Below are 13801 nucleotides of genomic sequence, written 5' to 3'. Positions count from 1 at the left end.
GATGAATTAATCTATATAAAGCACTTAGTATAGCAGCAAGATGTGAATGCTCAAGAAATGTAAGTATTGGTATTTTTTATAAGTGTGAGGAATTAATGTTTGAGCTTAATTATCAAAGTTAAGAAAATGTGTTTCTTTTCACAAACTGGCCATTTTTCTTTGGCTCTTGATTTTCTATACTGCTGAGTTAGAAATGGTTTTTTTTTTTTTTTTTTTTTTTTTTTTTTTTTTGGATTGGCCATGTGGACAGAAAGATGCAGTAGAGAGATCATGAGATTTGGAATCAGGAAAACGCCTGGGTTCTAGTCTAGACTCTGCTATTCCTGGCTTTGTGACTCACAGCAATTTGCTTCATCTCTCCGATCCAAGTTTCCTGTAAATATCTTCTAAAGTAGTGACATAAATGGTAAGAACTGTTACATGGTTCAAATGAGCTAGAGTATTTGGTAAATTTTTTTTTTTAATTTTAATGTTCCATACAAGTAGTTGTTATTGTTATTTTTGTTGAGCATAAGGGTCTAGAGCAATGTTTTATTCGCTTATTCATTATTTTTGTGAGAAATCATGCTTCTGCGGAGGGACAATTATGGGGAAAAAACCTTTTCTATTTGCATTATTTTGAGGTGGTAGAAACTAACCAGGAATTGCTGAACACTTGCTTGGATGTGTGGATGTGTTATTTTCTTTCCTCCCCCTCCCCCCAAGATTTATTTATTTATTTATTTGACATACAGAGAGAGAGAGAGATGCAGTGAGAAAGGGAACACAACTGGGGGGTGGTGGAGGAGGGGAAAGTGGGTTTTCTGCTAAGCAGGGAGCCTGATGTGGGGGCTTGATCCCAGGACCCAGGGAGCACGACTTGAGCTAAAGGCAGACGTTTAACAACTGAGCTACCCAGGCTACCCTGGCTGTGTTATTTTCTATTCATGATCTAATTAGATGTCCTTCTTATTGACCGAAATGCTAGCTCATCTTCCAGACTTTTTACCTGGAGGGAATTAACATCCAAATGGCCATATTTTAAAATGATGCTGAGGGAAAGAGAAACAATTAGTTATATCTGATAATGATTGGAAAAAAGCACACTTAAGAAAACTTTGTTCTCATAGTGTGAGTTGCCGAGTTTTTATACAGATTTCAGACAAAAATCAGGGACTTCTTTTTAGTTGATACTACAGGGTTCTTTCAGAAGAGGAAAGAAATTCCATTTAACCAAAAGTCTTAAATGTTTGAAGATACCAAAATGAACCACTCATGTTTCATGCTTTTGATGCTTTTTTCTCTTGAAAGAAGCAGAATGACATACAAAATGTCACTACATACGTCCCAAAGAAGGCGGAGTCGGAGAGCTGAGGGAGAGAGATTGTTTCTGGCTGGGAGATCAGCACCCTCCTGTTCTCAAGCCACGTGCTGAGCCACAGTAAGCCGGTGGTGTGTCTGAGTATCATAAGGAGCCTGAAAAGGACTCTGTGAGCCCAATTTATTGACCTTCACAAAGGATTATATTTAAACCATCTCATACAGATGAGACTCTATCCTCCATTGTGGGAAGAAATCCTTCCCTTGAAGGAGATTCTATAACCTTCCTTATTAACTCATTTCAGTATTTACCATCCTTTGCTTCCTGCAGAGAAACCTATTTCAGCTGCCACAGGAACATCAGGATTTATCCACTCTGGATTTGCTGAACACAGACATCTTTATGTAGCCAACCATCATAATATCTCCGGGGCCCCCATGTCTCTGCTTCATCAGTTGATTACACAATTAAATAGTTGAGGAATTGAGAGTAGAGAGGAAAAAGAAATGGCTTGAAAGAAAGGTAGTTTTTTTGTTGTTGTTTTGTTTTGTTTTTGTTTTTTTTTAAGATTTTTATTTGAGAAAGAGAGGGAAAGCACAGAGGGAGAATGAGAAGGAGAGGTAGAAGAAGCTCCCTGCTGAGCAGGGAGGCCCCTGTGGTACTTGATTCCAGGACCCTGGGATCATGACCTGAGGCAAAGGCAGACACTTAACCGACTGAGCCACTTAGGTGCCATAAGAAAGGTAGGTTTTACTGGGGAAGTGTCATGACTGGCTTTTTTGGGTTTGGAAGGTTCTTCTGGAGGTTTTGTAGAGCATGATGGGCAAGTGTGGAGACAGAGGGATGTGAAGCAAAGCTATTGAGAATCAATGTCAGCTGAACGCAGGGCAATAGCAGCGTACTTGAGAGCAGTTGATGGAAATGACAGATTGATGGTTTCAGAGTCCTAGTGATGGTTGGGCTCAGACAAGAGGTTGATGTACGTGGACTCATGGGTATGTGGCTTGGGCCCTGGTGGATGGTCCACTGTTACCTGAGGTACAGGAGATTGGAGGAATGGAAGGAGGAACCTGGGACATGCAGACAGGGTGAGAGAGAGCTGAGGAAATAATGAGTTGGGTTTGGGCAACCTTGCTGTGGTCTAAATGTTTGTGTCTCTCCAAAATTCATATGCTGAAGCCCTAATCCCCATGTGATGGTACTTAGAAGTGGGGGCTTTGGGGAGGGAATCGAGTGTAGATGAGGCCACGAGTGTAGAGCCCTCGTGATGTGATTGTACCCCTCCAAGGAAGAGGATGCCAGATCTGCCTCTCTTCCTTTGAGGACCCCGCAAGGAAACATTGCATGCAAGAGGACCTCACATCTCTAGAACCATAAGAAATGTGTGTGTTTAGAGCTAGACATGGCAACATTTATGGAGTGGCAAACACAGCTTCTGCCCTCCTTTTGTTATGGAGAGAAGTAAGGGGTCTGCTTTTCTGACCACCAAGATAAGAATGTATGGGAATCATCTCTGCTTTTCCAGGTGAGAATAGTTCTGGCCATTGTCAAGTGGTTGAAAGTGTTTTGTAATGACTTTGTAAAGCTTCGATTTTAGAATATTCCCCGCCTTTGGGAGAATCTCCTGAGTCAGGCTTATTAAGAGCCTAAGGGGCTTGAGCAGATCTAGGAGAGTTAGCCATGGAAGACTTGCCCATTACTAGAATTCATGTTGATCAGTAATATTGGTTCTGAAAATAGCTGACAGCTAAAAATATCTTTCAGAGAGAGAAAAATTTATAGGCCCATCAAGAAGGGAAAATGCGAGAAAAGGAAAATGCCACGTTTTTCTTGAGCTTTCTAATGGCATCAGCTAATATAAATCACGGATGAGTGTGGGAATAGGAAAAAGGCATGGCTGCTTGAGTCTTTTCAAAGAACAATCTCCCTGAGTCATATTGACTGATTACTATGTGTAATGAAAGATAGGAATGTCACTGATGATGGAGTTTCCAAGCCTGCCTAAGTGGGGAAAATGTTGGTGTTATTGATGAAGGAGAGGAATTTAGCATGCTGAGCCCAGTGTGGATGGAAGGAAAAGGACAAGCTCAGTTTGGCAAGTGTTCATTTGAGGGAAGAAAATGGAACAGCCAAGCAGGAGCGTTCAGCAGGAATCAAAGACAACACAGCAGGGGCTGGATTGAGAGAACAAGGTGGAAGGTAGAGATTGGGGTGTCATTTGTATGGACTTTATCCAAGAAGCAGACAGACCATTTGTAGCACAAGAAAGAACTCCACACCCAGGTTGAAATTTCAGAAATGCTCAGCGTTCAGAGTTAGGGGACAGGAAGAAGAAGTGAAGGCAGAGATCAAGCAAGGGGGTAGAATAGCTTATCTTGGAAGTGGGTAGAGGCCATGTCAAGGTTTCAAGACAAGTGAGCAATATATTCTTGAGCATCTTTTTAAGAAATATGTTTTAAAGGAGAAGCAATAAGATTACAAAACAAACTGAGGGTTGCTGGGGGGAGGGGGTTTGGGAGAAGGGGGGTGGGATTATGGACATTGGGGAGGGTATGTGCTTTGGTGAGTGCTGTGAAGTGTGTAAACCTGGTGATTCACAGACCTGTACCCCTGGGGTTAAAAATATATGTTTATAAAAAATAAAAAATTAAAAAAAAAAGATTGTAATGTTGCGGGGAATCAAGAATTCATTTTTAAATTTCTTTTTGCTATACAAAAAAAAAAAAAAAAAAAAAAAGATGGTAGCTAGAACTGACACCAAAATCATACTGAGATTTTCTTTCAAGGTGAAGGAGAAACACACAGGTTGGGTTGAAGTCTATGGGGAGGGAAAGTTTGAAGATGCCAGGGAGAGGAAATATATATAACGACTATATCTCTCATATGGGATCTAGCTTTAGAGAAAAAAGGAGGACACAGATTCCTTTGAGCTGGAAAGGACAAAGGGTTAGTAAAAATGAGGGTTGAAATAAATTTTTTTAAATGACAGTGTTCGTGGGGGCACCTGGGAGGCTCAGTAGTTGAAGTGCCTTAATGCTTGATTTCAGCTCAGGTCATGATCTCAGGGTCATGGAATCAAACCCCACATTGGGCTCCATACTGTGGGAAGTCTGCTTGAGAGTTTCTCTCTCCTTCTGCCCCTTCCCCGTCAAATAAATAAATAAATCCTTAAAAAGTAAATAAATGGAGATGTTATGATAAAGAAGGAAATCTTTGGAGTTGCTCACTAAAAATGAAATGGGGTGTTATTTATCAAGTAAGAATGCAGATCTCAGAAGAATCAAGAGATTTTGAAGTAGCTGTTGGTAGACATGTGAAGTTATCATCCCCAAAATGAGGAAAGAACTTAGAGCTAAGTTCTAAGTGGTGAATGCTGAATTTGAGTAGCAATCACAAAATATTTGTTCAGTTCCTTCTGTGTGCCAGGCACATGTACTTGAAGCCACAGTTCAGGTTTACCTCTCTCATTAGCAGTTCTCTGGGACCAAGGCTCAGAGATACAGAGTGGAGGGAGAGGAGTTTTAGAGTGCAGGAGAGGACCACACTGAAGAACAGGCCAAACAGGCAGCCAGAGAGCCATGCCATTCAGAAAGCACTGTTCTCGAGTTGAGTCTGATAGTTGTTCTTATTTCATGCTGACTGAACTTACCACCTTCAGCATTCCTCAGAAATTACATCTCGGTATTCATGAACTCGAGTCAGGAAAAAGGAACAGTTCTCAGAAAGGGGGACGAGAATTCTTGGAAAAATAAATACATGGATAATTTTTATTATTTTTTAAAGACTTTATTTATTCATTCATGAAAGAGTGAAAGGCAGAGACAGAGGGCGAAGCAGGCTCTCCTCTGAGCAGGGGACCAATGGGGAACTCCATCTCAGGAGCCCAGGATCACGACCTGAGCTGAAGGCAGAGCCACCCGGGCGCCATAAGTGAATAAATTTTAATAGGTAGCTTTGATCTCCTCAGCAGTTTTATGATTCACTAGGTATGGGTTTCTTTGTATTTATCCAAAACATTCATGAATCAGCAGAATGGTAAGTTGTACACGGTGTTTACACAGTGGGATATTATACAACAAGGAAAATGAACCCATTGTAGTTATACACAATGTAGTATAATATGTATACATTGTGTGTATACACAACAGCATGGGTGAAGCTCACAAAGGTAATGTTGAGGGAAGGCGCCTGCATGGCTTAGTGGGTTGGGCCACTGCCTTAGGCTCAGGTCATGGTCCCAGAGTCCCAGGATAGAGTCCCGCACTGGGCTCCCAGCTCTGTGGGGAGTCTGCTTTTCCCTCTGACCTTATCCCCTCTCATGCGCTCTCTCACTTTCTCTCTCAAATAAATGAATAAAATCTTAAAAAAAAAAAAAAAAGAGAGAGAATGTTGAGGGAAGAAGACTTACACAAAAGAATTTATACAAATTTCTTTTCATTTAGAAAGTTAAGCTGTGATGTTAGAAGTCAGGGAAGCTTCACTTTTGACTCAGGCGAGAGAGTACCGAGGGCTGGTAATGTTCTGTATTTGATCGAGGTGGTTTCCCTTGGGTGTGTGTCCTTGTGCTAATTCATTAAGCCGTATACTTCTAAGTTGTGTGCTTTCTTTGGTGTGTTAAACTTAAATAAAAAGCTTTTCCTACAAAAATGGTTGTTACCAATGGGAAAGAAAAAGAAACCCATTTGAGTTTAGTGTGAAGAAAGCAAGTTGAGCATCTATTGAATATCACCGGTAGGATGGTCCATCCCTTATGTTACAGGCTAAGAAACCAATATCTAGATCTATTAAATACCTGATTCTAGGTCTCAGAGAGAATTCATAAAAGAGTTAGAATTGAAGGCTGTTCTTGAATTCCAAATCAAAACCCAGAGCTTTCCACCAGTCCGTCATATATAAACATAATATGCATAAATTCTTCTAGCTCTGGGACCAAAGACTGCTTTCATCCATTCATTCATGTGACATCTATTATGAGCCAGCCCTTGTGCTAGGCTTGGGGGTCTGGTGGCTTTTGCCCTGCAGCCCAGTGAGTACTGTAATGCAAGATAAAACAGACGCTGAGGAACACATGTAGGGAGCTGCGAGATCCTAGGTGGATCGGGTGTCATCCTAGGGGTGTATCCGTGTGCAGACTAGATATTCCGAGAGGCACATGTTTGGTGGTGAGGGGGGTGAATTGGTGTAATACTTTGGAATTACAATTTTGGAACTGAAACCTTGGGCCTACCATCTAACTGTAAGGCAGTATGACCAAGCTAGATGACTTCAGGTTGGTCCCATAATCTCTCTGTGCTTCAGTTCTCTCAGCTGTCTAATGGGGTTCAGTTACGGGAGTTGATATATATAAATGCTTAGGAAGGTCCTGGGCACAGACAGCATGTACCAAGGAGGAAAGGGAGCTCAGCGGGGAAAGTCTGCCCTAGCGGATAGGAGTGTTTTATTACTGACATTGTTTGGAATTGCCAACATATGGTAGTCAGAAAAAGCAGACTCGTTTTTTCGCTTTATCATTGTTTTTAAAATCTCTATCAACCGGGCAACTCCTTATTGCTTGGATCTGAAGCAGCTCCTCCCACTACCCCACCCTCTACCATATGTTAGGGAAGGCCACAGAGGAATTCCCCAGAATGGGGTGGGGTGGAGGCCAACTTGGGTAGGAGGCCTTCCTGACAGAGGAACTCTGCTTGCAAAGGCAAGTAGGTAAAGAGATGGTGTTCATTAGGGCTATCAGTTAATACTCAAGCCAGGAAGAGGACAGGGCTTTCCTGGGGAGAGTACTCCCATCATTGGAAAGGAAAGAAAATCACTGTGAATCTTTGACAGGTGTCATTGAAGGCTACTCACCATTTCACATGAGATCCTTCTGCCTTCAGTTCAACATTTTCCTCACTCCTGGGCATTGTACATGGTTGCCTTTCGAGAGTCAAGGATGGCTTGAAGATATTCGCCTTTGAGAGTGTAATTCTGCCAACAAGCTATTCCTGTGCAGTGCTTCTTATCATACCAATGTGAGAGCCTACTTTGATGATAAGAATTATCAACTGCTTTGTCTTCTAGAGGGTTCTTAATGCCAACAGTCTGCACTTCTCTCAGAGTGCAATTAAATAAAGGGAGGGACAAAGCCCAGTTAAATAATTCATAAAAGCACAACCATAGAAAGAAAAATTGAGCTTGCTTTTTCCGTCAGTCAGTTACTGGGCCATTACCAAGGTAAGGGACTCCCTTACGCTGAGACGGTCACACCATCATAGGAGTCCACATCAGAAATGTAAGACATCTTACTGAAGAGTCCCAGGAGGACTGGCTTCACCCGCTTAGGCTGCTATCACAAAACACCATGGACTGTAATACGTGTTAAAATGGCTGTGACCAGTTAGAGAAGAAATAAATACTGGGAGAATGTGGAGACAAACAAGGCCTTGGGCACTGTTGGCACTGTTGGCAAGGATGTGGCCACTGTGGAAAACAGTAGAGACATTTCTCAAGAAATTAAAATGAGACATACCACGTGATCCGGTAATTCTACTTCTGGGTATACATCCAACGGAAATGAAAACAGGATTTAGAAGAAATACCTGCACTCCCAAGTTGTCTGCAGCATTATTCATTATAGCTAAAATAAATAGGGAAACAGCCCAATATATGAAAACATTATGTAGCCATGAGAAAGAAGTACCTTCTGCCATTTGTGAGCATGTGGATGGACCTTGAAGGCATTAGGATAAATGAAATAAATCGGAGAGGTAAAGACAAATACTGTGTGATAGCACTTCTATGTGGAAGCTAAAAAAAGCTGAACTTATAGAAACAGACACTAGAATTGCATTACCAGAGACTGGGGTGGGGGAAAAGGGGAAGGGGAGATGTTGGTCAAAAAATTACAAACTTCCAGTTATATGATGAGTACGTTCTGGAATCTAAAGTACAGCATAGTGATTATAGGCAATAATACTGTATTATTTACTTGAAAGTTGCTAAAATAGTAGATCTTAAATATTCTTACTGCAAAAAAGAAATGATAATTAGGTGACATGATGCAGGTGTTAGTGAATGCTATGGTGGTAATTATTTTGCAATATAGAAGCATATCAAATCAACACATCATACACCACACACTTACACAATGCTGGATGTCCATTATATCTCAGTAAAGGTGGAAAAAGATGTAGGATTTTGATAAAATTGGTTATTACTTTGACATATTGATAAGAGAAGTTGCAGGGAGCACTGTTATTCCAAATAACTGGTTCATAGCTCCCGAATCAAGTGGAACTTTTCATAACATCTAGAACATCTGGAAAGGAAGCACACTCCCATTTGCATAATGTCATTGCTTTCTTTCTGAAAAGCACCCCTGTTCCCCAGGGATATTATTGAAGGTGGGATATTATTGCATATCCTGTATTGGAGGTGGGATATTACTGCAGTGGGGGCTGCTATTTGAGGATATCATGAAATCTTGGCAAGTGTGAGAAGAGATTTTTGTCTTTAAAAGGTTGTGTAAAAATACCTTTTCTGGTCTGGGCTTTGACCATTGTCTTGCCATCTTCTGTGGTCCTGGCAGGCACTGTGATGCCTCCCCACCTTCCTGAGGCTTTATGAGTCCAACAGCTCTCAGTCCTTATCTTTGTTACCTCCGTCCCCAGGGAGGCCACAGCAGTGTTTTATTTTTATAGTAGAGATTCTTAGAACACTTAATCTTTGGAACAACCCCAACACCATGGGTATTACTAAGACCGGTTTTCACACTGAAGGAACAGACTCAGACATTGCACAACTTGGCCAGGGTCTTGCTGCCAGGAAATGATGAACTTGGGATTTAAACCTCCATTGATCGATCAGCTACCAAAGCTTATACATGCTGTTAGGTGGCAGCATTCAGCAGTATCCCTATTTGGGGAGATTGCGTTCTCTGTTTCTAATCTGTTATTGATTAGCTTAAATTGTTGGAAACCTATTTCAGATACTGAACTAAAATCTGTTTCTTTTTATTTCTGTATAAAATTGCCCTGTAAGAGCTATCCAGAATGTCCACTTTTTTTTTTTTTTTTAATTTTCCTCCTGACAGTCACTTTCAAATACTTGAATGAAGCTCTCGAATATATTTAGAGACAGATTCATAAAGAGATGGAGTCTGAAGAAGAGCCATAGCATTTGAATTGATGGAAATGAAAGAAACAGACATTATAAGTAATCAACTGAGATAACAATAGAATGATTTGTTGAGGGCTTATTGTGTCCAGTATTATGCTAATCACTGGCTATATGTTATCCCAGGTCATCCTCAGGCTGATTGTGCAGAAGGTGGATGGTATAGTGATTTTATAGATGCAAAAGCATACTCAAGAAATGTGCAGTAATCTGGGGCACCTGGGTGGCTCGGTTCATAAGCAGCTGCCTTGGGCTCAGGTCATAATCCCTGAGTCTGAGATGGAGCCCCACATCCAACTCCTTGCTCAGCACGGAGCCTGCTTCTCCCTCTCCCAGCTTCTCCCCTCCTGCTTGTTTTCTCTCTCTCTCTTTATTTAAACATAAATAAAATCTTTTAAAAAGAGAGAGAGTTGTGTGGTAATCCACTTCATCCAGGTATTAAGTGACAGATTTGGAACTGGACATATGTGATTCCAAAAGATACGTTTTCCTCACTAGCCTCGGCCTGGGTCTTGGCTATGTACATTAAATTACAAAAACAGTGTAATCTGTTTATAAGTCTGAATTCAGTGGAGTAGAAGCCTGGGAAGGCATTCTTTTTTTTTCAGTCACCACCTTAAATACACTCTGCCAATTTGCTCCATTCTTGTCCTCTGTTAACATTTTAAGAGGATTCCATTGCATTCCATTTTAGGCCTTTTTAGTCAGGACAAAGCCCAGCACATGTAAGTCTCAGATTCCGATCTCATTTCTTTCCTTTTGTCCAGCTCAGACCCAACATCCTAAGCCAGGTAACCTGCAGCGAAGAAGTGCATGGTGAACTCATTTAATCTTTTCCCCTGCCTCTTTCACAGGCATTTCAGGCAGGAAGCAGAGAAGTGGTGGCCAAGTGACCATTAACTGATGATGTTGGAATCATCTTTGACAGCTGCTGCTTCTCTAGGTAAATCTGATCAGCTACCGATGCTGTCAGTAAGGCCAGCATCCACCAATGGGCTGGATTTCACGAAAGGAAGGACAAAGGGGAAGCAAAATTAAGGTTTGGATGACAGGAAAGATGACATTTATGGAGATGGTCAAGCTGGAAGAAAGTAAAGATAGGCATAATCCAAGGGTAATCAGGATAGGCATAATCCAAAGGGCGTGGTTCTACATGGTGACTTAAATTAGAAGGAGAGTTTTCTCTCCCTTTATGGAACTGGTGTGTTACAGCTGTTCTAAAATGAACCCAACTGCTCGTGTTAACTGCTATTAGAAAATCAAGGATGTATCCCCACAATGAAAAAAAGAAAATTCTCAATAGACTTAATTAAAAACTTCTGGTGAAGATGGAGTTAAAATGGTGGCCAGCTTCCTAGCCCCTGTGGGATTGTTGTCCCACTTAGTGGTTTGCTTCTCCTTGCTGTGATTTTTCGACTCCTTGGTCTCCCTTCGGCTGTGAGTCCTAATCCTAATCCCTTTGGGATAGAATGTAGTGTGGTTCTATTACTGGAGAAATGGCTGCACAATCCTAAAGCACCCCAAGTTTTCTGGCTGGTTGTAGAAGATGTCACATTTGCATTCAGGTTTTTTACATGTTTGCTGCCTACCATTTCTTACCTTTGGAACATCTCTAAAAATAACAACCTACTGAGAGCACCCATGAGGGTAATTGTGACCTGTTTCCCTTTATCTTTCCATGAACAAAACTCCTCCAAGAAAATGGTCTGTCGACATGGCATCTTCTATTTCATCAGACTTTTAGTTGTCCTGAAGATTTGACATTCTCTGTGTCTGTATAACATTTATTGGTCTATTATGAGAGAGCTCTCTTTTGAACCAGTTATAAGAAAACCCAATTTGGGAAATGGTAAGTTATGTCCCTACCTCTGCCCTGTGAGTGATTTGATGTCAGGCACCACAGGAAGTTGTGGAGGTTTGGAATGTGAGCATGAACAGAAGACACCAGGAGATCGAAGAACTTAGGAACACCTTGGGAAAGAGAAGAGGCATAAGGAGGGAGGAAAGGGCTACTGGCAAAGATGAAATTACTTTAGAAATATTTCTGCACTGGTTTCTATGCGGGAAACCTATAATACCAATCCCATTGAAAAGACTGGGTCAATAGAGTTACCTCCTGAACTCTCAATTTATAGCACCAACATTTTCTCTAACTTTGTTACAGCTGAAGGCAGGAGTCATGTTGATACAAAACACTATTACAGCTCTTCTTGAAAAGAAGAAAAAGATTTTCACAAATGCTTCCCTTCTCATTTATTGTCACTACCATTTTCCCCCAGACTACTCTCATTCTCGGCCCACATAGGAAATCAGAAGATAATCTAAAATTAAATGATGATAGCTCAGAGCTTAAAGCACTTAAAAGAGAAGGGGGGGGCACTGCATCACATCTTGACAAGGCTGGGAATGAGGTCTGGAAGATTGCTGAGGAAGCCCAGAAGAGCTGTTGACCAGTGGGCCTTTGGTACTTTGTGTGACCAGAGAGGACCTGTCAGACATTCTCCTTCCTCATTCCCTGGGATGGTGTTTGAGGTCAGAAAAGCTAGGGGAGAGTTGAGAAAGAATGGAAAGCAGGTATACACAGAGCACTAGTGAGTTAGGAAAACCAAGCTGAACACTTGATTTACTAGTTACCATGTTGTAATATAAACCTACTCAGCATTTCTTTCTGTTCCTAAAATGACATCCTCATAGAATATGAAAACCAAATTATATATATGCACACACATTTATCTTTTACATATATATACCTATATATTTGTGTGATACAGATACATATATATACACACACACAACCTGTGTATTGCACGCTCCACATGCACATAATTTGTAATCAGTACAGGGGTTAACATGAAACACTTCTTATAGTAATGCTATTAACTATTTTTATTATAGGATATAAAGCCAGCTCTTCAGCTTACTTTAGCTTTAGTCCCACTTGCCCATATGTGATGATATGCAAATCACAAAGAGGGCCCTCCCGTTTAGCATCTTCCGTTTCTTGTCAAGGTTCTCTGACTGTTAGAATGTTAGAAGTTAAAAAAAAAAAGGTATAGGTGTCAGAATCTGACAAATCAGAATTCAGATGTGTGCTCTGCCACTCATGAGCTATAAAAACTGGGACAAGTTACCTTTCTGGGTCTCAGAGTCCACATCTGGATAATGGCAGTATTTATTATTTCAACAACATGGCTGGGAAATTTAATGAGGTGAAAAGTATGTAACAGTGCTGAGCAGATTGCCTGGCATGTAAGATACACTAAATCAGGGGCTGGCAAACTTATGCCCAAGACCAGATAGTAAATATTTTAGGCTTTGCAGGCCTAACTACTCAAGTTAGTCATCATAGCATGAAAGCAGCCAGAGAGAATATGTAGAAGAATGAGTATGGCCATGTTCCAATAAAACTTTATTTAAAAAAGACATGTGGGTCACTTGGGCCTTGTGATGCGTAGTTTGCAAATCCAAGCTTTGTTTCTTCCTCTTTTCCCAATTTGAGATACAGGTTTTTCATGTGTGTAATGTTGGAAATAGCACCCACCAAAACCTTAGTTTATTTATCGAGCATCTGTTGTGTACAAAGGACTGAGTAAAGTGTGATGAAGAACAGAGTGAATAAAATTTGCTTTTACCCTTCAAGGGCTTAAAGAGTAACAGAAAGTGTTTAACTTATCTAAGTTTGCTCCTCCTTCTTAGCCAGGAAATGGTTTAAGAGTATTTATTTCATGGAGTTATTATGAGGATGAAACAAAACATCATCTTTAAGTGTAGATGCAGTAGCAACTATGGTGGAAAATGGTTATGGGACTGAACCTTTCTGCTATGAAGAACTAGAATGCTGGAAAAAGTGTATGAATAAACTGTTTTCTCATGTTGGGCAACAGAGAGCATGGGGCTGTGATACTTGAGATCAGGAAGATACCATATTTCACTACAGCTTTCTGCCTGAGACCACCATTCAAACTTCAGCACAAGTAAGTGAAGCCCAATTGAAAACACATTGAGCCTAATTCTCTTTTTTTCTCAAGTGTGTTTCTTTTTCAGGTAGTGGTTTCACTGGGTGGAGTCAGGAGAGAATAGAGTTTGGATGCTGATGTTGCAGGGAGTTTACAGGTCAGGTTACTGAGGAGCAGACAGAGACACATAAGATGGCTTCAGAAAGTTGCATCAGGGTCCCTTGGAGGGTTTGGGTGACTAGAAAGCTGTGTCACAGAACTCATAGATCAAGATTCAGGAAGATTAGGCCAAAAACAGCTATTGGATAATGAACTGAACAAAATTGAGGAGGATGCTTAGGAGAGGAAGATGGAGTTACAGCTGTCCACCATGGAGGGGCCTCATGAACATTCG

At 41.0% G+C, this 13801-nt stretch overlaps 1 long non-coding RNA gene across 3 annotated transcripts in view; it reads left to right on the top strand.

Annotated features, from left to right (window-relative positions):
* Positions 1–236: 236 nt before the first annotated feature.
* Positions 237–13801, top strand: part of LOC101671867 — a 78897-nt gene continuing 65332 nt past the window's right edge. For all 3 annotated transcript variants that reach the window (XR_006606663.1, XR_006606661.1, XR_006606662.1), the window contains exon 1: positions 237–406. This is a non-coding gene — a long non-coding RNA (uncharacterized LOC101671867). The remainder of the gene's footprint in view (positions 407–13801) is intronic.

This window comes from Mustela putorius, unplaced genomic scaffold (assembly GCF_011764305.1).
Source record: "Mustela putorius furo isolate JIRA1106 unplaced genomic scaffold, ASM1176430v1.1 tig00000421_pilon_pilon_pilon, whole genome shotgun sequence".
Classification (NCBI taxonomy): Eukaryota; Metazoa; Chordata; class Mammalia; order Carnivora; family Mustelidae; genus Mustela; species Mustela putorius.
Note: the sequence above shows the minus strand (reverse complement) of the source record. Positions and strands in the feature narration are given on the sequence as shown.